Source organism: Schistocerca americana, chromosome 2, assembly GCF_021461395.2.
Source record: "Schistocerca americana isolate TAMUIC-IGC-003095 chromosome 2, iqSchAmer2.1, whole genome shotgun sequence".
NCBI lineage: Eukaryota > Metazoa > Arthropoda > Insecta > Orthoptera > Acrididae > Schistocerca > Schistocerca americana.
The window spans coordinates 956,340,356-956,362,553 of record NC_060120.1 but is presented as its reverse complement, the minus strand read 5'-3'; the positions used below and the strand labels follow the sequence as shown (position 1 = coordinate 956,362,553).

At 43.9% G+C, this 22,198-nt stretch overlaps 1 protein-coding gene across 1 annotated transcript in view; it reads left to right on the top strand.

The window, feature by feature from the left end:
• Positions 1 to 22,198, top strand: part of LOC124596138 — a 257,058-nt gene that overhangs the window by 187,963 nt on the left and 46,897 nt on the right. The window lies entirely within an intron of this gene.

The following is a 22,198-nucleotide window of genomic DNA, read 5'->3' as shown; positions in this document are numbered from 1 at the left end:
AAGGTGTTCGCCGATGCTATCGGGCGATCTCTGGTGACGGCATCTGGCGACCATCGTCGATGCCACTGTGAACACAGGCTTATGTAAAGTGTTTTCTCTCGAGGCGGGGCGCCGACTGATGCGACCGAGCGGTTCTAGGCGCATCAGTCTGGTACCGCGCGACCGCTACGGTCGCAGGTTCGAATCCTGCCTCGGGCATGGATGTGTGTGATGTCCTTAGGCTAGTTTGGTTTAAGTAGTTCTAAGTTCTAGGAGACTGATGACCTCAGATGTTAAGTCCCACAGTGCTCAGAGCCATTTGAACCATTTCGAGGCGGGGCGCAGCCTACCGCGTCCCAGACTGGGCAGAGTGACGCGCCAGTGGCCTGCTTTCCGCAGAGACACGCCGGCGGCTTTTTAGGGAATGAGGAGAAATCTTAGAGGATGCAGGCTCGTATAAAAGGCGCGCATCTCGTAGACTGCGCAGCCCGTAGCTGTGTGTGGCTGGCGGGTTGCCCGGGCCGCGAGACTGCAGTGGCCGGCCATGTCTGCGCGGCTGGAGAGGACCAGAGAGACCCGCGGCCGCTGCCGCTATCGATGCGGGGCCGCGTCCAGCCGGCGCCTGCTCATCCATCACTTGCCCGCCGCCGTCGCCGTGTTGTTGCCGCTGATGCCGACGGTGGCGCTTCCGGCTCCGTCCACGCTGGGCGCTCATTAGCAGGAGTGCCCGCAGAGTTAGTCACGCGTCCCCACTGCGCGGTATTCCCAGGCACAGTGGCACCGCAAAGTATTGGCACACCTGTCATTGTATATACATTATAAACAAATGAAGGTGATGCCAAGGCACTGTTACATTTATTTAAATGTACAGTAGTAAATGTAAGGTTCTTTTAGTATAATTAGCGTCTCACAACAAAAATATTAACTTCTAGTCATTTGCGTCCCCCTCCGTCGTATGTGTCATAGTACTCTCAGACTGAAAAGCCAAAGAAACTGGTACACCTACCTGATATCGTGTAGGGCCCACGCAAATTCGCAGAAGTGCCGCAACACGACGTTGCATGGACTCGACTAACGTCTGAAGTGCTCGACAGAACTGACACCATGAATCCTGCAGCGCTGTCCATAAATCCGTAAGACTACAAAGCGGTGGAGATTTCTTCTGAACAGCACGCTGCAAAGCATCCCAGATACGCTCAATAATGTTCATGTCTGGGGAGTTTGGTGGCCAGCGGAGGTGTTTAAACTCAGAAGAGTATTTCTGGAGCCATTTTCTAGCAATTCTGGATGTGTGGGGTGTCGCATTGTCCTGCTGGAACTGTCCAAGTCCGTCGGAATGCACAATTGTTCAAATGGCTCTGAGCACGATGGGACTTAGCATCTGAGCTCATCAGTCCCCTAGAACTTAGAACTACTTAAACCTAACTAACCTAAGGACATCACACACATCCATGCCCGAGGCAGGATTCGAACCTGCGACTGTAGCGGTCGCGCGGTTCCAGACTCAAGCGCCTAGAACCGCTCGGCCACACCAGCCGGCGCCGTATTCTGCCTGTTTACATATCTCTGTATTTGAATACACATGGCCGGCCGCGGTGGTCTAGCGGTTCTGGCACTGCAGTCCGGAACCGCGGGACTGCTACGGTCGCAGGTTCGAATCCTGCCTCGGGCATGGGTGTGTGTGATGTCCTGAGGTTAGTTAGGTTTAAGTAGTTCTAAGTTCTAGGGGACTTATGACCTAAGATGTTGAGTCCCATAGTGCTCAGAGCCATTTGAATACACATGCTTGTACCTGTTTCTTTGTGCGCTTCGGTGTATATTATGCTCCGAGACCAAGGCGCTGGCCGGCCGCAGTGGCAGAGCGGTTCTAGGCACTACAGTCTGGAACCGCGCGACCGCTACGGCGGCAGGTTCGAATCCTGCCTCGGGCATAGATGTGTGTGGTGTCCTTAGGTTAGTTAGGTTTAAGTAGTTCTAAGTTCTAGGGGACTGATGACCTAAGCAGTTAAGTCCCATAGTGCTCAGAGCCATTTGAACCAAGGCGCTGCTAATTCGACTATATTTTTATTACAATAGGCCTATTTCGGAGTGATTGCAATCTTCGGGTGTATTAGCTGGTCTTAATATCCATATGATATCACTGCCTTAGTTGCTGTCAGTGCTGTATAAGTTTCCTCCTTTGATGTTAGTGGAGCTGTAGTACCTATTAATCTTTGGATGGAGCAGTTATTTCTGAAGCCGTCGAATTATGGAAGTTTATTTCATAATGACGTCATTTGTCAGCTGTGTCAGCGACATAACATCGCGTATCATTTGGACAGCAAGATCACCTGATACAACCTGAAGATGTCAATGACGCCGAAATAGGCTACTGTAATAAAAATATAATGGAACACAGCACCGTCTTGGTGTCATAGCAAAGCCAAAATATTAGTTTACTAAGAGAAATCATTTGCTCTACACATCAAAAAAGCATTTGCCCACCTGCACAAAAATGAAGTTGAAGTCTCTCTAATTCACGTAGCTGCTGAAGTCTAGTAGCCTGTGTGCATACCGTCGTCACTGATGACAGCTTGTAGTCGTCTTGGCATGGAGTGAACCAGGTTAGGAGTAGTACCTGCTGAGACATTTCTTTAACACCACCTTTTGAAACTTCCACTTCTCTGAAGAACGAAATTTTATAACTTTTGTGTGCAAGTGTGCCTAAAGATACTCTATCGCACTGAGATCAGGCCTCTGTGGATGAATGAAAAACCCTTCTTCGAGGGTTATATAATAACCGTTCCCGAGTTCTCAGAGCCGTACGTTTAGGGTCGTTATCTTGTTGAAAGTAAAGGACACCATCAGGACCCGATTTCAGTGCACTACTACGTAAATCGCCTAGCAATATATCGATATGTTTGCGAAGATTCATGACAAATTCAGCGACTGACAAGTCACCAACACTGAAAGCTCTCATGCATTCCCAAATCATTTAAGTTCTTCTTCCTTGTGTTACTGTTGGTAGGACATGTTGTGATTGGAGCTTTGTATTTCGTTTCAGCCACACTTTTCTCTTCCCATAAGATTCAAACAAGTTAAACTTGGATTCGTCAGAAAAAAGCACAGTATTCCAAAATTCAGTCGACTTGTTGACATAATAACCGGCTAACTGCAAGCGTTTCCTTTGGTTAACTTTCGAAACAAATGGTTTCTTTCTGAGAGAACTGCCATGAATATCAGCTGCGTCTAAAATATTCCTAATTGTATGAGGACTGTAAGTTGACTGGATGTCCGACTCGACCCTTCACTTTTAAAGGGTTCTTTTCGTGCAAGACGAACTTTCCTACGTGTAAGAATTCTTGGGACGTCCGTGTCTGCGTTCATTGTCTGTTGTACCAGTCTCTCGAAACTCCTTGATAATTTCCTGCACTGTTATGTAATTGACACAAAGTCGTTTACCAATTGCACTGTAGTTTTCACCCTGCGTATGCAATAAAAACCCCTTGTCGCGGAACGACACGCAGTGCTCCTTTTCCTTCGGACTCGTCGTGACAAATGAATACCCCTTATAATGACCCTCAGGCAAGCGGCTGAACTGTTTGTCAACTCTGATTGCACTAATCTGGTACGCTCTGCGCTGTCTGTCAAACACGATAACAAACGTCTTACAGTGTGCCATTAGTTTTTGAACAGGAGAAAATCCTCATTCAATTTATTACACGTGTTTCTGTTGTGCTGGGAAAATATTTTGATATACAAACCTTTACTTTTATTAAGTCAGAATTAATGGTATACTTATAATGTTCCTAGTATTTATATATTTTGTATTAGATACGAAAGGGTGTACCGGAAATTTGGCTCAAATACACTGGTGGCCATTGGAATGGAAATACAGTGAAGGTAGCAATAACGTCATATCGACACGAAGTGCAGGGAAGAGTGTTGTACAATATAACAAACCCCTTGGATAGGCTACTAACACTTCATGCATGCAAAGTTAGTGAACGTCACTTATACTGCACTGTCTTTTTAGTGTTCCAAGAGAAGATGCTATATAAATAATTATCTTGATTTTGACTTCAGCGTTGCAATGAAAATCTTGATTAAAATACGTCTAACCGGGTCTTCTGTAGTATAACACAGAAACACTTAGTTGACTTTTAACTTTGATATCGTTTGTTTAGACATTTTATCGTCTCAAGTTTATTAAAAAGCAGCGTGATTCAAATAACAAAGCACACACCGTTCTAGCAGAAAAGAGAAGAAAATTACATACGCAATTTCTAGTACAAAAAAACTACATTCTAAACTGACGTTAAATAATCGCAACACCAAGGAGTTGTGCGACATAAAGTTGGTAGGTGTGTATCTACATCTGAAAGATGATGTATGTTCAAATTTCGTGTCAGCCGCACAATAGTGGCGCTAGTAGCGGCAGTACGAGGATGCAAATCAAGTTTGCTTTAAATATACGCTGTAACGGTCCTGAGCGTTCGTTACCTTCGACATTGGTTATGCTGAGTTCATGTTAGTCAAGAACGCCTTTAAGGCAAAAAAGACGCCATTATCAGCACCTCACTGAATTTGATCGAGGTCGAGTAATAGAGAAGCTGCATGTTCCTTGCAGAAAGATTTGGCAGGAATGCAGCCACTGTGTATGATTGCTGGCAGCGGTGCTCAAGACAATGTACGATCGCAGAAGAACGGGCTCCGGACGGCGATGTGCCACTACCGAGAGGGAAGACCATCGTGTTCAGCGTAAGATTCGGCGTGTCGTACTACATCTGCAGCAGCAGCCGCGAGGAGTGGCCGCGTGGTTTGTGGCACCATGTCACGGATTGCGCGGCCCCTCCTGCCGGAGGTTCGAGTCCTTCCTCAGGCATGGGTGTGTATGTTGTTCTTAGCTTAAGTTAGTTTAAGTAGTGTGTAAGTCTAGGGACCGATTACCTCAGCAGTTTGGTCCCTTAGGAATTCACACACATTTGAATATTTTGCAGCAGCAACTTGAGCAGCAGTTGGCACCACGGAACTGTTACAAATAGGTTACTTCAAGGACACTGACCGCAAGCTAATTCTGTGATGTCAAGAGAGAGCTCACGAGAGGGCAGGGTGGAGGTCTGTTGTGTTTCCTAATGAAGCCTGGTTCTACTTCGGTTCCAGTTATGGCCGTGTTGGTTAGAACAAGGGCAGTTGAGGACCTGTAACCAGCCTGTCTGCGTGCGAGACACACTTGACCTACACCTGGAGGTACGATCTTGGATACGATTTGATATGACAACAGGATCACTCTCTTGGTTATCCACGCACCCCGACAGCAAATTTGAACGTCAGTCTGGCGATTCGAACTGTTGTGCTGCCATTCATGATAAGCAATCCGGAACTTTTTTTTTCAAATGGATTACGCTCGCCCACACACTGCTGTTGCAACCCGACGTGCTCTACAGCAAATCGATATTTTGCCTTGGCCTGCGCAATCACCAAATCGGTCTCCAATGGAGCACATATGAGACGTTATCGGACGACAAGTCCTCCGTCACCCACTGACAACATTAACCGTATTGACCGGCCAAATGCAGCAGGCGTGGAACTCCATCCCACAAACTGATGTCCGGCACCTGTTCAACACAATGCATGCACTTTTACATGCTTGCTTTCAACGTTCTGGCGTTACACCGGTTAACATACCAACGTTTTACATTTGCAATGGCTTATCGCGCGCTTACATTAACCTATCACCTCGCAATGTTAATCACTTAAATATGTTAGCTAGACAAATGTATTCCCAAAATTTCATTACTGTGCGTTAATTATTTTTTGTGTTGTGATTTTTTCCGCCGGCCGCTGTGACCTAGCGGTTCTAGACGCTTCAGTCTGGAACCGCGTGACCGCTACAGTCGCAGGTTCGAATCCTGCCCCGGGCATGGATGTGTGTGATGTCCTCAGGTTAGTTAGGTTTTAGTAGTTCTAAGTTCCAGGGGACTGATGACCTCAGATGGTAAGTCCCACAGAGGTTCAAAATGGCTCTGAGCACTATGGGACTTAACATCTTAGGTCATCAGTCCCCTAGAACTTAGAACTACTTAAACCTAACTAACCTAAGGACATCACACACATCCATGCCCGAGGCAGGATTCGAACCTGCCACCGTAGCAGTCCCGCGGTTCCGGACTGCAGCGCTAGAACCGCACGACCACCGCGGCCGGCTCCCACAGTGCTCAGCCATTTGAACCATTTCTTTTATTTTTTCCGGCAGTATATAAAAACCCCTTGGATAGGTTACTAAAACTTCGTTAATGCATAGCTAGCGAACTAATACTGCACTGTCTTTTTAAAGTTTCAAGTTTTTAAGAGAAGGTGCTACACGGTAAGACGTAACTTCGCTTTTTTTCCTGAACGTTTTCAGATATCGAAACGAGGTTTTCCGCAATTCAAAGTAAGCAGAGGGGCACGTAATGTTTAGCATGAATGAGGATCTGATCTCTGATCTCTGATGTCAACCGCGGTACTGAAAGAAGTCTTATTATTATTTTTTTAACGGAATCGCACACTTTTCCTATGTGCCTTCATAGCTCTTGGGAAGGCAGCTCATCGATATAGTCCTTGTGAGTATTGACGTTGAAACCTTTCGCAAATAGAAATGTACTCAAATTGGAGAGCAATGCGGCCAGAATCGGCAGAGGTCTCGTGCCTGGCTCTGTAGTTACGTGCAGCAAGACAGGCCTACGCTACTGATATAAAATCTCAGTTCCTATACGACATGGCTACTGGATCAGTATATGGAATTACGGCTTCTGCTAGCTTCTGGCGCATCCGATGGGTCTTACAAAAACTATATAAAATGTGAGTACGTTTTCCACGTTTTTGCGGAAGCGACAACACTCTCCTCAGGCATATCTCCATCGCCATTTGTGTGACATTCATCGTATAAAAGTAGCATGTCTAATTTCTCCTCAGTGGTGTGCATGTTTGCAGACAAGAAATGTTGAAGCAGAAATGATCTGATGACAAGCAACACAGTTCCTACTACTTTTGCAGTACAACAGACAAGCAAACAGTCGAGAGGTTTGATACATCGACGAAGCCTGGCATGAGCAAGTTTACAAAACAATAGCCGATTAGCAACAACAGTACTAGTAAATGCATTTCACTGTTCGAGGTAACAGAACAGGTTTCGCTTATACCTTTCGACTCGTTCACTTCCAGACCAGGGTCACCTCAAACTGATATATTTACCCATCTCCGTCATCCCTGAAAGTTTTTAACATCATGACGGAGTCACCCAGAATATCATCACAGTTGTCACATAACAATATACTGCTTGAATAAAATCGTGGGCTGTTAAAGAGACTGCAACTGCGCGCACAACTGACTGTCAGTGTTTACTTCTGTGGAGAGATTCTTTGCTGTATCATGAACTTGTTTCTTGTCGGTAAAGACTACTCTACAATCATGTAAATGTAAGTTATGGAAAGTGTCGTATAGTAAGAACATTCTCTGTGGTGTCACCGCCAGACACCACACTTGCTAGGTGGTAGCCTTTAAATCGGCCGCGGTCCGTTAGTATACGTCGGACCCGCGTGTCGCCACTGTCAGTGATTGCAGACCGAGCGCCGCCACACGGCAGGTCTAGAGTGTCTTCCTAGCACTTGCCCCCAGTTGTACAGCCGACTTTGCTAGCGATGGTTCACTGACAAATTACGCTCTCATTTGCCGAGACGATAGTTAGCATAGCCTTCAGCTACGTCATTTGCTACGACCTAGCAAGGCGCCATTATCAATTGCTATTTATCTTGTGATGCATGTACCGTCAGACCGATGTTCACCAATTATGGATTAAAGTTAAGTATTCCAACAGATACGTACTATTTTTGCTAGTCTCATATCCCTGACCTGTTCCAGACCTCACGCCATCCTGCGTGAGCTTAAACGCGTGCCTTTCGGCTACCCGTCATTGTGGATTGGCTGTCTTGCCAGTCCACAACATTCTCTAAGAGCTCTTTTTTTTTCGGCAGAGCAAAATAGTGTGTTTGTACTTACATTCTTATCGCCAATAATCTAACATTTTTTGTATTTGTTGCTAATTAGGATGCTGTATTGTCATGATCCTTTGTCAGCTCTTGTGTACTCTGTTCTCATACGCAGTCCCTAGCCAATAGGTCTACCAAGCATGCAATAAAGTGCAGCGTGGGTGCTATGTAAACTAAACAACAATAAAGAGGACATAGAAAATGCAAAGCCTCAGCGCATTGTCCGCTAACGACAGACACTCACAGTATGAGATCCTCATGACCTACACATTTTTTCATTTGTCGTCAGGATATATTAGAATGCCGACCCCGTTGCAGCATGAAGGACTTGTTTCGGGATTTCGACTGACAAACAGGCAGCGGACAAAGGTTTGCTTAGTAGGCACTGTTCCCTTCGGCCCATGTAACGGAAATGCGCAGCTTCCGGCCGACGCAACGTGTCTCAGCTTTTGCCAAGGTCAGCACCACGCGTGAGGAATGAGTGATACCTGCTGGAAGTGAACAACGGTTCTCTGTTTCCCACAGAGCTTTTGAGCGACGCCGCTAAGTAGCCAGGGCCGTACTTGCAGTTGTGGCTAGCAGTTTATTTCTTTCACTTTCGTGTTGTAGGTGTTGCGAAGCGTCTCTCGTTCCATGTGACTGTTCGCTCAATTTCCCGTGGTCGCCCGCGTAGCTTCCGCGAGCCAGAATAGTGCGGTTTCAGTGATAGCGCAGCTGCAGCGAATTTTGTTTGTGCCCTGTTTCATGTTTCTGTAGTCTAGCACTGCAAAGCAAAATAAAAAAGAATATCCGTGCCAGATAGAGTTGATAGAAGAGATAGAGAAGATCCAACGGAGAGCAGCGCGCTTCGTTACAGGATCATTTAGTAATCGCGAAAGCGTTACGGAGATGATAGATAAACTCCAGTGGAAGATTTTGCAGGAGAGACGTTCAGTAGCTCAGTACGGGCTTTTGTTGAAGTTTCGAGAACATACCTTCACCGAGGAGCCAAGCAGTATATTGCTCCCTCCTACGTATATCTCGCGAAGAGACCATGAGGATAAAATCAGAGAGATTAGAACCCACATAGAGGCATACCGACAGTCCTTTCCACGAACAATACGAGACTGGAATAGAAGGGAAAACCGATAGAGGTACTAAAGGTACCCTCCGCCACACACCGTCGGGTGGCCTGCGGAGTATGGATGTAGATGTAGATGTAGCTACGTAATGATGAAAGAACAGTCGCTGAAAAATCTATATGTTTTAATGTCATTTTCCGTTACTCGCTGACGTTTTACGCTTGTAATGCCTGAGTAACTACGGCAAATCTTGTGTTGCACCTGTCTCAAGTACTGTGCTTTTCTGCAAAAGGCAGACATTTCGCTCAGAAAATCATTGGCTATATGCTGATAGTCATCAGGACTTTTTGATGTAATCGAAGGGATGACATATTTGGGAAACCATGACTGCTGTTACTTACTTATTTATTTAACCTGATCAGATTAATGCCATCAGGCCTTCTCTTACATCGGACCAGTGTTCCACACATGCAGCATTTCACACATCAGAGTTACATCGTGACAATAGTTTAAATAAGAAAATTAGATTACTCTAGTGACAATATGAATAAAGAGTAATGACTAAGACCTAATAAAGTAAATGCTGGCAGTATTTTTACAACAGGTGCTATACATACAAATTATGATAAAAGCAATAATAATAACAGTAAAAAAAATCAAATAATAATGATACACTTTAATAAACTTTCGGACCACTTGCTGGTTTAACTACTTTTTATTAGGTCACTTTCGTGTCTTTCTGTCTTGCCGGTACAAAATTTGCCATTGATTTTAAGGTAACTTTCCGATAGTCTAGGTACTTGAAATTTTAAATATAGCTCAGCACTGGATAACAATGCAGCATTAACTCATTTTTTTGTATGGTGTACGGTGGAGAGTACTTTGTTTATCACTATCACTTACCTATGAGCTAGAGAACTGAAATTTGCAGAATAGCTGAGAAACTGGACGGTAATGCAGTGCTCACTGCTTTTCTTGTCTGGTGTGTGACGGAGAGCACATGCAGTGTACCACTGCCACTTACCCCTTTTCCTGTACCAACCGCGAATGGTTTGTGAGAAGAACGGTTGCTGGCAACCCCTCTGTGTGTTTTTTTGCGAGATGTACATAGGAGGAAGCAATGTACTGGCTGAATCAGGTGAAGAGAAACTTAAATAAACCTAAATAACCTGTGCTGTGATCTCATCAAAATGTTTGAAATCGACTGAAAAATATCACACACACACACAATAAAAAGCAGAAATTAATTATTAAAATAAAAAGGAATTTTTAATATATCGCGTTTTGAATCGAATTGAAACTATAAAATAATTTCTCCTACTTCAGTACAGATTCCTAATCCGAAAAGACAGCCCAGAAAATTTGTGTTTGTGGAATTCTGATAGCTACGAAAATACTTCTCAGATTTACAACGAAAAACGTGTGGCGCACGTAACAAATAATAGTTAGCAGGTGAACTACTCACGTCAGTTAAGTATTGCACGCGCTTCATGTTTTTACTCTTGCAAGTATTTTAGGACCTATTAAAAATTCACAGTCACAAATCTCCAGGACAATCCATATGAGGTTAGGGATCTGTATGAGGCTACGAGAAATTATTTTAAACCTTTTAGTCCGATTTAAAAATCTCGCATAGTAAAAATTCATTTTTATTTAAATGACTATTTATGAAAACAAACAGTTACGATATGCTGCTCAGAGAGCTTCAAATAAAAAATAAAGAAAAAGTTCAAAAATTAGTGCTGCAAAATGTAGTTCGTCAAATATCCGAGGATACTTAAGAGAACTACAAAAATTGTACAACCTCCGTAGTTACTTCATCGCGTTGCTAATAAACTGCATTTCGCAGCACTAGTTTTTTCTTCGCTCTGGACATGATCTGTACAATAGTTAGAAACCGAATAAAAAACTGCAAATGCTCCACACTGCGTCTTTTATCTCACAAAATAATGGTTTTTGGACTATTGATATATCATTATTCTGTGTTAGCCAATGAGTTTTTGTTAAACGTCAAACAAAGATATCTGTTCGCGGAAACAGAAGAAAATTAAGGCAAAGCACCCTGCAGATTTGTAAAGATGTTATAGCGCAACCTGTAATGTCGCGTTTTGCAAGAGTCGTGCGTTCTTAAGAAACATAATGACATCTGTTTTAAGAGAAACGCAAATGGCAACTTCGGTTACGGTATCATTAAAAAATCTGCCTTGTCTTTTCTCGTGGTCTTATAGCGATTATCATGCGTCAACACTGATTGCCTTCTACACCGAAGCAACGTGAGCCGTTGATCTTCATTACTGGGATGATTAGTACCCTACGCATCACACAGTTCCTACATATGACGAGGAAGCAGTCTGTAAGCTTTATGATGTGAGCTCTATGATAATCGTCATGTACAGAGTTGATGCCTACGAAATTTCGAGGTTTGGCACGTCAAGTGAATTCCCTCGTCTGCTCCTCGTAGAACTGTCCGTCTCTTGTAACAACGTTGTAAACGGAAAGATAAATCCTAATCTTCCTTCTTTCCTTCCTTCACACAACAGTACCTCTGCGTGGCGTGAGTAGCATTTGCGGTGTAAAATCGCTTATCGGGCGTACGAAACAAGTTTGCTACATTTGTGCATCATTCTGAATCGCTTACAATCTGGAAGAACCCCAACTGAAAACGAAAAGTCCTGCCATTAGTCACAAGCTGGAAACGATAAATTTTGTGCCTTGTTCAATGCTTGACGAGTTGTTGGAGGTGGCCTCAGGAATGATAGTCCTGTCAATGAAGGAAAATTATGGGAAAAATCATATTGTGGTAAGAGGTAGTGTCGTGAATAACATACCAAAAACCCTTACCGGTGGGGTGTGAGCTTGTGCAGATACGTACATAGATTCCATACAATGCGTTTCTTGCGTTAGTATTGTTAATAAGTTATATCTGTATTCGATGTAGTGTTAATGTATTTTGTGGAAAATCAATGTCCGCGGGCATGTCTGGGCCCTATGTCGCCACTGATTCATAAGGCGAAGGATCGGTATAACTTCGTGAAACAACCTGTAGTTGCTTCTTGTGACGTTGGGGGGGGGGGGGGGGGGAGGGGGGGATAGAGTGGGGGATCACCTGTTAGCTCTTCATTTTCCAGACCTGTGAAGGAGGGAAGTGCATGACCACAATCTGGTGGCCTACTTTCCTTCTTCTGACTTCCATTCCCTCCACATTCATTCTGTTACAGCCCCAGAACCGAATTTAGCCATCACTACGGCTCTACTGCGGTCAGGAGTGGTACACATATTTAATATTTGTTCTTAAACGACTTCATTTAACAGTAAACTTTATGTAATTAAAACACGGTTTTTATGTGTGATTTTTCCAACCCCTCTAACGCGGCAACTAATATTCCTAGAGAAAAAATGAGCAGGACTTTTTTGTAGGAAATTTTATCTACTTTAATTTTTTCTGATAAACATATTCGCTAGAAGCCGCAATTTTCAAAACATTCAAGAAAAGCATGGAAATAAGACCTCTGAACGCCCTCCGACTCCCACATCCACACCTCACTGGTCAAGATTTTTAGTTTGTTGTTCGTAACACTGTCTCCTACCACTGTATAAAAATTTGCGACTAAACGGTTTTTTTCTCCCATTCGTTTTTTTCTTTTCTTCGTTGACTGGCGAAGCAAGCAGCCGTACAACAGGCTGGCAGCGCAGAAGCAGACGTAACGTAGACGCGCGAGGGCGCTGGACAGCAGCTGTTGATGAGCTCTGCCACGGTAGCTAACGAGGCCGCGAGAAACTGGCACTTCTTTCATTACGCACCTCTTTGTTCCCCCACAGCCCGAGGAGCACCGTAGCACAACGCTGGAGGCAGCGAAGCGCGGCTGCCACCGAGAGCTTCCACTCTGCTGCACGCCTCTCATTCGCTGAGGGGCGCCCAACTAAGGCGATACCTGTTAATTATGCACCATGTTCTTTTCATTTTGTTTCTGTTAACTATTGTGACAATACCCCTCGGCTATTCATTCATTATCGCCATGCTATTTTATTTTCCTAATTGTTTTCTCAGTTCGTATGTAGAGACGTACCGGAAGAGAACGATGACTGCTCTTCAGGCAAAATATGAACAATTTTACAATGGCAAAGAAGATAAGATTAGAAAGTCAGGGAACTGACTGAGAAAGTGAATAGGTGTTAAAGGCGACACAGAGTGATAAGAGGTAAAACAAGTAAGGATAAGAGAATAGGCGAGAGAAAGTGAGGGGATTGGGTGACAGAGAAGATGAAAGATATGAGAGGTTTAAGTTATGTAAGTGAAGGGGATGAAAGAGAGGAAGTGAGAAACAATGGCCACTGAAGAGGTGGCAGGTAGGAGGTGGTGGAGGGGAAGTGAGAGAGAGAGGCAGTGTTGGGGAGTCACCGTAAGGAAGCTTACAGACGTGGATGTAGAGGGAGGTATAAGGGAATATGAGAGAAGTGGGTGAGTTTGATGGGAAAGAATTGGAGAGAGATATGGTAGGGAGATATGGTAGGGAGATGTGTGAGGAAAACGTGATATGAAGGAGACTTACTGTTAGTGCGGAAGAGGAAATGTGCGATAGGCACCAGTGTTAGAGGAAAGAGTATGGAAAGAGGAAGATGTGTGAAAAAGGAAAGAGTTACCAGGTACTTAAGAATATTAGCAACATGATGTTCAATACATGTGGTTAGTGTTTATGTTACCGCATTGCTTCTTGAAGTGGAGGAGCGGTTCTAGGCGCTACAGTCTGGAACCGCGCGACCGCTACGGTCGCAGGTCTGAATCCTGCATCGGGCGTGGATGTGTGTGATGTCCTTAGGTTAGTTAGGTTTAAGTAGTTCTAAGTTCTAGGGGACTGATAAGCTCAGAAGTTAAGTCCCATAGTGCTCAGAGCCATTTGAACCATTTTTGCTTCTTGAAAGATCACCCTGTTGCACAGAACTTGCAAAGCTGATACTCCACACTGCACTGCAAAGAAAGTACTTCATTGTTTACCCATCCCCCTACATTTCCGAGAACACTGTCTGAACGCTTAGAGTTCAGTCCGTGCTACTTGGTGTCGAAATGTAAAGCAGTGCTTATGTAGCACATACCGTTGATCGTCTATGTAATGTAGCGCAAGATCTGAGTGGAGTGCGGTTTGGGCTGGGAGCTGTGCAGACATGGGTTCAATTTTACAAACAATTTATTAAACATAAAATAGTCTTCTTGACAGTGAAGAAACGATAACAAAAGAAAACTTAATTTACACCCTGTTGTAGTGCTATAAGGAAGGGCTGAATATGAGAGTAACAGCATAAAATACCTTTAACACAATGAAAACAAAATGCAGATCTACTCTACCCTAGCAGGTAGAATCGGGACAATAATAATTCACTATATCTCACTGGCCATAGAAAAATGACAATAAAATTAGCTCCTGAGAGTAACTATGGGAGAATGATCTACAATCTCTGATTTAATTAAAGCTACCACTCTAGCACTTAACTAAATATTCAGCTACAGCCACTCCTACCGCCAACTCGTCACTAAAGCAAAGCTACTCTCAACCACCATTCAACTTAATATAGAGCTACGATCACCCCCGTCACCAACCAGTCACTAAAGCAAAGTTGCTATCTACCACCTGCAGAATTATCTACACAAATTTCTCTGTAACATTTTGTGTACAATACAGCATACAAAACAGACCACTTTTACAGTGTAAAATAACAAGATCATTTTCAGTACAATGGCATCAACAAAATCAGTGACACTCACAGCATAATAATAACAACATTGGCTTCTGTACGATGGCACATACAAAATCCATCACAATCAAAAATAAATACGAAGTTATAAACAGCTCTCACTTTCAGAGAAACCACCATACCATGCCACACTGCACTCACAGACCTCTATGTATGATATTACTGGTCATCAGATGCACTCGATGCACAACTTGTACTCTTCACTGAATACCGTTCTGCATCATTCGACTGACGACGTCGCTACTGTCGGTCTCCATAGCACCTAGTTAGTGCCCTAGTTGCAATTTGAAAGCCTCTGTTTGTGGCTCCACTGGAATGGCCTTCCTATCGCCCAGAGTAAGACGCCAACAGCCCCAATGGATTGCTTATAGTGACCATACCTGCAATAGACAGCTTCTTGGTGTACTAGCTCGGAGAGGACTTCTCATTCTTTGCTGTCCATCAACTGCTCCAATTGTTCCACGCAAAACAACAGACTGCATATATGGTCCTGCTTATGGCATACACAGCATGGATAACTGCCTCTGCTGTCCACAAAATAGCTCCAGGCAGCCATCTTTTGCCTTCCCACATGTCCAAGGCATCACTACTCTGCTTGGCATGCCTGCTGGTGAGCCCAAGACTCGTCCTCTCATCCGCCGGTCAGCTGAGAACACGTTCTGCTCGCATGCTGGTCAAACCAAGGCTCGTCTGGCTTGCCTGCTGCTCAGCCGAAGAATCGTCTGGTTCGCCTGCTGGTCAACTCAAGACTCGACGGCTCGTGCACTAGTCAACCCAAGGCTCGTCCTTCTCACCCACTGGTCAACCCAACGCTCGTCCTCACCCACTGGTCAACCCAAGACTCGTCCGCTGGTCAACCCTAGACTCGTACAGTTCATTTGCCAGTCAGCCCAAAACTCTCTGCTCCCATTTATCACTGCCTGGTCGGAGCGGCGCCAGCATCACCACAAACGCTGTCAACCACACTCCTGTCCAACCATTGTCACGAGAGCTGTTCTAATGTGACCATCCGAGCGGGACAAGAAACAAGATCTACCATGGACTAGAAATTCACTGCGCAGTATAAACAAGCTGGTTTAAAATATAATGCTTGCGAAAAGGATGAAATCGAGGTCTGGCAGAAGACTTCATTCATCACAACATTCACTAATGAGGTAAAACATTGTGGTCAGTGCCGACTATGAGACAGATTGCCACTGTGTGGTGTTGCGGTCACATGAAGTGGTATCGAAAGTATATGAGCGAATGGGGAATAATTCCAGCGGCGATATGGCCCACAAATGGGGTGAGCCACTGACAGAAGTTACTTTGATTCTGCGGATGCTCTTACAGGCTGGCGCCTAGGAACTAGTATCTAGGAAATGGCGAAGCTAGTTGGCTTTTGAGGTGCAGCTGTCGTGAGCATTTATGGAAAGTAGTTAAAGGATGGTGGGAGCATGGGTGCACAACAAGGTGTTGGAAATCCACGCCTCATTACAGAACATGGAGGTCAGATATTTTCTGACAAGAGAGTACAACGTCAATGCAGCCGTAAGTGTTTCAGTGCACATTGGACAGCACACGTTGTTGATCATGGACCTCTGTGTAGTGTCATGTTGACGCAACAACATCGTCAGTTGTGACTGCAGTTGGCATGGGATCATGGAGGCTCAACTGAGGGTAGATGGGAATGTGTCACCTGGTCAGAAGAATCACGCTTCTTGTTGCACCAGTTCAGATACGCCCTCATCCACGCCTATGGCTGCTGAAATCATGTACTGTGCCACAGAAGCAGATTGGTCGAGGCAGTGTAGTGCCATGGGGTATGTTGATCTGCACTTCTGTGGCACTGGTTATAGTAATAAAAAGGTACCACAATCGCCGTGGACACATGAATATCATAGTGAACCACCTACATATCCGTTCACTTTTGATATTGCTCCCGACGGCGACTAGTAATTTCCAGCAGGATAACTGTCCATGTCACAAGGCTATAATCAGTGATTTCAGAAGCATTATAGTGAATCTATGTTGACTTCTTGGGCATCAAACTTGCCTGATATTAACCCGATGGAACAGTTCTGGGTTGCTATCGACCTCTCCACTCACAAGCCATTGGCCTATAATTTACGGAAGTTTCATGACTTGTGCGTAGACATATGACGCCACATACCTCCAAGGACGTACCAGGAACTCGTGGAATGCATACCAGCGAGACTAGTTGCTCTGTGCGTAGTGTTAGTCCCCCCCTGAAAGCATGAAAAATAAGTGTTTTTCGTGATTTTCAGGTAAAATAAACAATAATGAAACAGTTATATTCTTACACTTTTGTCTTTAAGAACTCAGTTTTGTGTCCACATCGGACGCTTCCTGTAACTGCTGGAACAGGTGGAAGGTGCCCCTGGTAGCCGGAACATTGGTCATCGGAGGGAATTCTGGAATCCCTCCTACAGACCTGTAACAAAATAATTTTGTATAAGTCATTTACAGTATATTTTCCATAATCATACTGAGGACAATTGAAAAATATTCTTACATAATGGTGACTTGTTGACGTTAACGCCACTTTTTCGCCCAAAAAATCGAGACAAAGTCGTTCACCGAAAATGGACTTTTGAAGATACCGCAAAACAACTACGTATGCTGATAGGTAAATTAATTTAGAACGTCGTCATCGAATTCTGATCAAAGTTGTGTGTACCATTCTAAAGCTATGTTTCCCGCCAATCTGAGAAAACGGTTTCGACAAAAACGCTGTTAAGGTTTTGGGTTACATTTTTTTGTAGTTAACGTAAGTTAATCATACCTCTAGTCAGTGATCCCTGGACCATACCGAAATCCTTCTAGATCGAAAAGAAGGACCTCATCCACCTTCTTTGTCGTCCTGCGCACCTCTTTGGCAACTTCTGTCACCTGCTGCTCTGCTCTCTCGATACGCTTTTTGTCCGCTTTCCTACAGAAGTGCAGAAGCTGTAACGCGCTGGTCTTATCTCAAGTTAAAGTACTTCTGTAATTTCCACAATGCCGGTTAGTCCTTCGTTAAAAATACATGCTGGCACCCCGGCCGCAGTTTCGGCTACTTATTTCCAGCTGTGAATGATTTTCGGAGACACCTTTTTACAAATCGCGTTGTAATTCTGTAACGGAGTTTCTGACAAACTTGGAATGAAAACTTCAATGAAGCAGAGATCCCACAGAACATTTTGATCAAAAAAAAAATTAATTTTTTCAGAATTTTCAGAGAAGAATTTGTGACTCATCGGTGTATTTATTACTTTGTATGATCAACATTTCTGAACGGTTTTATCCCATATTGCTGAGCCGGTCCGCAGTCGATGACGAATATTTGCTTCCACCACGTGAACGCATGGTATCGCCGCCTGCTATGAGGTGGGTTAATCGTGTCATCGACAGTTGAAGTTGGTACGCTGGACGTCTCGGAGAGGTTGTCGATTAGCTCTGCCTTGTGCCTTGGCTAATGTGTTAGTAAGTTTTTGAGTGCTTTCGTTTTGAGTTGAAGTCGTACCAGGCCCGTTGTGGTGCGAAGCCTGTAGTGGGGCATTGTGTGCCATGTATCCATAGCCACAATGAACTTGAGACGTAGGCGTGGTGTTCGGTGGCGATCACGATCCAAAATTAAAGGAGTTCGGTGTCTCCATTTTGGATAAATAGAGACGTCTTCTAAATCCTGTCTTCACAGTTATGGAGCACTCTCAGTGGATTGATAACTGGCTCATGGATGTATTTGTGGAGGCTCTGCAGCGCTGCATTTTGAAAACGGTCAGCATCAATGTGTTTTCACTTACATGATTTGTTGCCTTCGCCGTCAGGTAACTGGTGGAAATTGGCACTCTCCCTACGTCGCCGCGCGGGGTAGCCGCGTGTTCTCAGGCGTCTTGTCAAGGTTCGCACGGCTCCCCCAGTCAGAGGCTCGAGACCTCCCTCGGGCATGGGTGTGTGTGTGGTCCTTAGCATGTGTTAGTGTAAGTTAGATTAAGTAGTGTGTAAGCTTAGGGACCGATGACCTCAGCAGCTTGGTCCCATAAAAACTTACCACCACCACCACCACCACCAACCCACCACCATCACCACGACCACGACCTGAACGATGTCACTGTTACACTTTGATTGTAGTGAGCTGTTAGGAACTTTTCCCTTGTAATGCTATGGCACCTTCTTGTGCTGTATGTCCGGTGTTATTGGTTTTCAATAAATTTATTATTCCTTTTGAAACCGTAAAGTAGTAGCGCCAAGCCACATGCACCTTTATTAATTGATAGCATATTCTGGCCCATTTATTTCACAAATGTGCATACTCGTAATTCGTTTGCGAACAGGGCGGCTAACAGTTAGCGTAGCTATTTAAAATTTTAGATGTGAGCCGTTACTTTTACTGTACTCGCCAGCTTGGTTTAAAGTTTTATGTAGTTTATAGATATACTTTACGCTCGTACTAATCTCTCTACGTTTGGACAATGAATACATTTTATCATGTTTAAGTGATGTTAGTTATTTATCCCTTTGTTGGCTAAAAGTTTTATATAGTCTCGAGCTCTGATAGGTTTACTTTTAACGAGCGTTTTATATTAACTCAATGATTTATTGAAATATTTCATGCCTGGTAATTGTTTTGTTTTATGCGTGTTCTAGAAATTTCTGTCCGTACTGTTGCTAACTGTTGTTTAAAGCTAATCGTAGGCTGCCGGTGTTGGCATTCAGAGAGGGCCTGTAGCTGATTGCTTCCGCAACTACAGTCATTTGTTGAATGCGGTGTGGTAACGATTTAATTTCATGGGTTTCTATTTTTGATTAATTTTGTAACTAATCAATATTTTGAACTAGGCTGCGGTTAAAAGTCAGTAAATCAATCCAAAGCAGCCAACCATTTCCAACAAAGGTGGTTTTATTCAGCGTTTGAGCATGGTTTCGAAGGATGTAAACCTGTCTTCTTCAGAAATACTTGAAGACAATGTAACAGCCGGAAACGTACATGTCAAAATCACGCGTCATATAGAGACTACATCTCCACAAAGGGGTAGGAATATCACATATACAATAAAACATAACCAAAAGACTAAAAACTGATACCTACTAAAATTCCTCATTGGAAAAATATCAAATAATGAAGCGATCTGACATTTGTCCAACGAAAATATGCTATCAGCGGAAATAATTTTACATATTATTAAATACGCTGGTCCCTATCACCAGGGCTTGTCAACTAAGAGTAGTAAAAATCCACGAATAAAACCAATGAAATAAAATGTCAGGTCATGTTACGAGCTGCACGCCGATTGACAGGAAACGTAGTTTGTGACCACCAGGAAAACAAAGCACGTGGCGCGTGCACCGAGATCGAAGAACACTTGCGGCATAAACGGCCAGTAAGACGAAATGCGCTGAGGAGGACAGTGAGTGAGAGGACAGTGATAAATGAAGAATGTTGAAGGACGATACTGTAAAGTAAAATACACTAACTCACATTGAAACCCTTATAAGACCACAAGTACATTATCGTACAAACAGTAATAATGTTAAAGCTTGAAAGTGCTATGATAAACTTACCTGACGGTGAAAAAGATCAGTGTATGGGTCATCATATAGTGCAAAACATACAGTAACGAGATTGGGTAAAATCAGTGTCTTCACAAAATATAAAACCGGGAAAACGAATACGTATGCACAAATAATGTATATCAGAATTTTGAGGAATCAGCAACTCGCAAAGGCTAGCGGCAATCGTGTGAAGACTTTTTGGACAGCATAGGTTTGAAGCCTTCAAAAGAATATCTGCAAGCGAGAAGCAGCTGGCCATTCAGTAAATTTCTGTCCTATCGCTCTAGATGTGTAAAGACGCCTAGCTTTTCCCAAAGATCCATCTTACACCTTTTGATTTCTCTGTACAAAAATCCGGCCATCCTGATTTAGGTTTTCCGTGATTCCCCAAAAGCGCTTCAGGCAAATTCCGGGATGGTTCCTTCGAAAGGACACGGCCGACTTCCTTCCGCATCCCTCCCTGATCTGACGGAACCGATGACCTCGCTGTGACGTACATTCAGATATGATGTAATAATGTTTTGATTTCGACGTTCGTATCTTCTGGTTAATCTGTAAGGTCCTGCCACACACCGAGCCTGGGCGTTTATTTCTGTTGTGCTTTTCTGATTAAGTCTGTGTTCTTGAAACGCCCACTAAACCCGCTGGGCACAACAGGTGATTAGGATAGTGGAAAGGACCAAATAAGGTGTCTGTCAGGTTCACTCAAAATTGTAATTCATTTTATCTTAATAACACCTTTAAACCAAAACGGAACATAGCCGAATCTTTAGAACTACAAGTTTCAAACAGGAAATTATTTCACGGCTGAAGGCCTCCAAATAAGAAATCTTAAAGCTACAAGATAAATCTCAAGTGGTAGAAACATGCAGTTAAAATTGCAAATAAAATAATTAACATATACGTACAAAGCGAGGCTGAGAGTCTCAAAGCAAGGGTGAATAGACAAACATAAACAAGATGCAATACAAAACGCTGAGGGCATACAATAAAATTTTCAAGATTTTAAAATAAATTACCGCAACCTTTCAAAGACAGAAGGGCGCAATGTTTTTTAATAAGGATTTAAGTGGCTGAAGTCCCACAAGTTATTTTCCAAAATTCAAAAATACATAAAATCCAGTAAACGCAAGAATTTTTTGAATCATTGGCTATGATAGATTATAAACAGATAGTTAAACGCCGGTGAGAAGGACAATAAGGAAAATGGCACTCAGAAGCCTCCAGGGAGGTCGATCTGCCCTCGTCAATTAGGTGGGACAGGTGGTGAGCCCAACTACACTTAATCCGTCGGAACCCAACTAGGGGACAGCCACGGACCGATCGACAAAACGACTTGTTTGCCACCAATCGGTACATGAGAACCCAAACACAAAAAGTTACAAACGTGATTATCCACAATGAAATATGTATAAATATGTATTAGCTGTCAAGACTACACGCCATGCTGGACAGAGACAACAGGTGAGGAAAGGACGCTGCCTGAAATTACGTTAGTATCCAGGGCAGGTAACAGGAACACTAACGGTCACAAGGCAGATGGGGACGATTGCAAGACAACAACCATCTGCACGAACAGTTGGGCGACGTTTGCAGCAGCATGGACTATCAGCTCGGAAACCATGGCTGCGGTTACCCTTGACGCTGCATCACAGACAGGAGCGCCTGCGATGGTGTACTCAACGACGAACCTGGGTGCACGAATGGCAAAACCTCATTTTTTCGGATGAATCGACGTTCTGTTTACAGCATGATGATTGTCGCATCGGTGTTTGGCGACATCGCGGTGAACGCACATTGGAAGCGTGTATTCGTCATCGCCATACTGGCGTATCACCTGGCGTGATGGTACGGGGTGCCACTGGT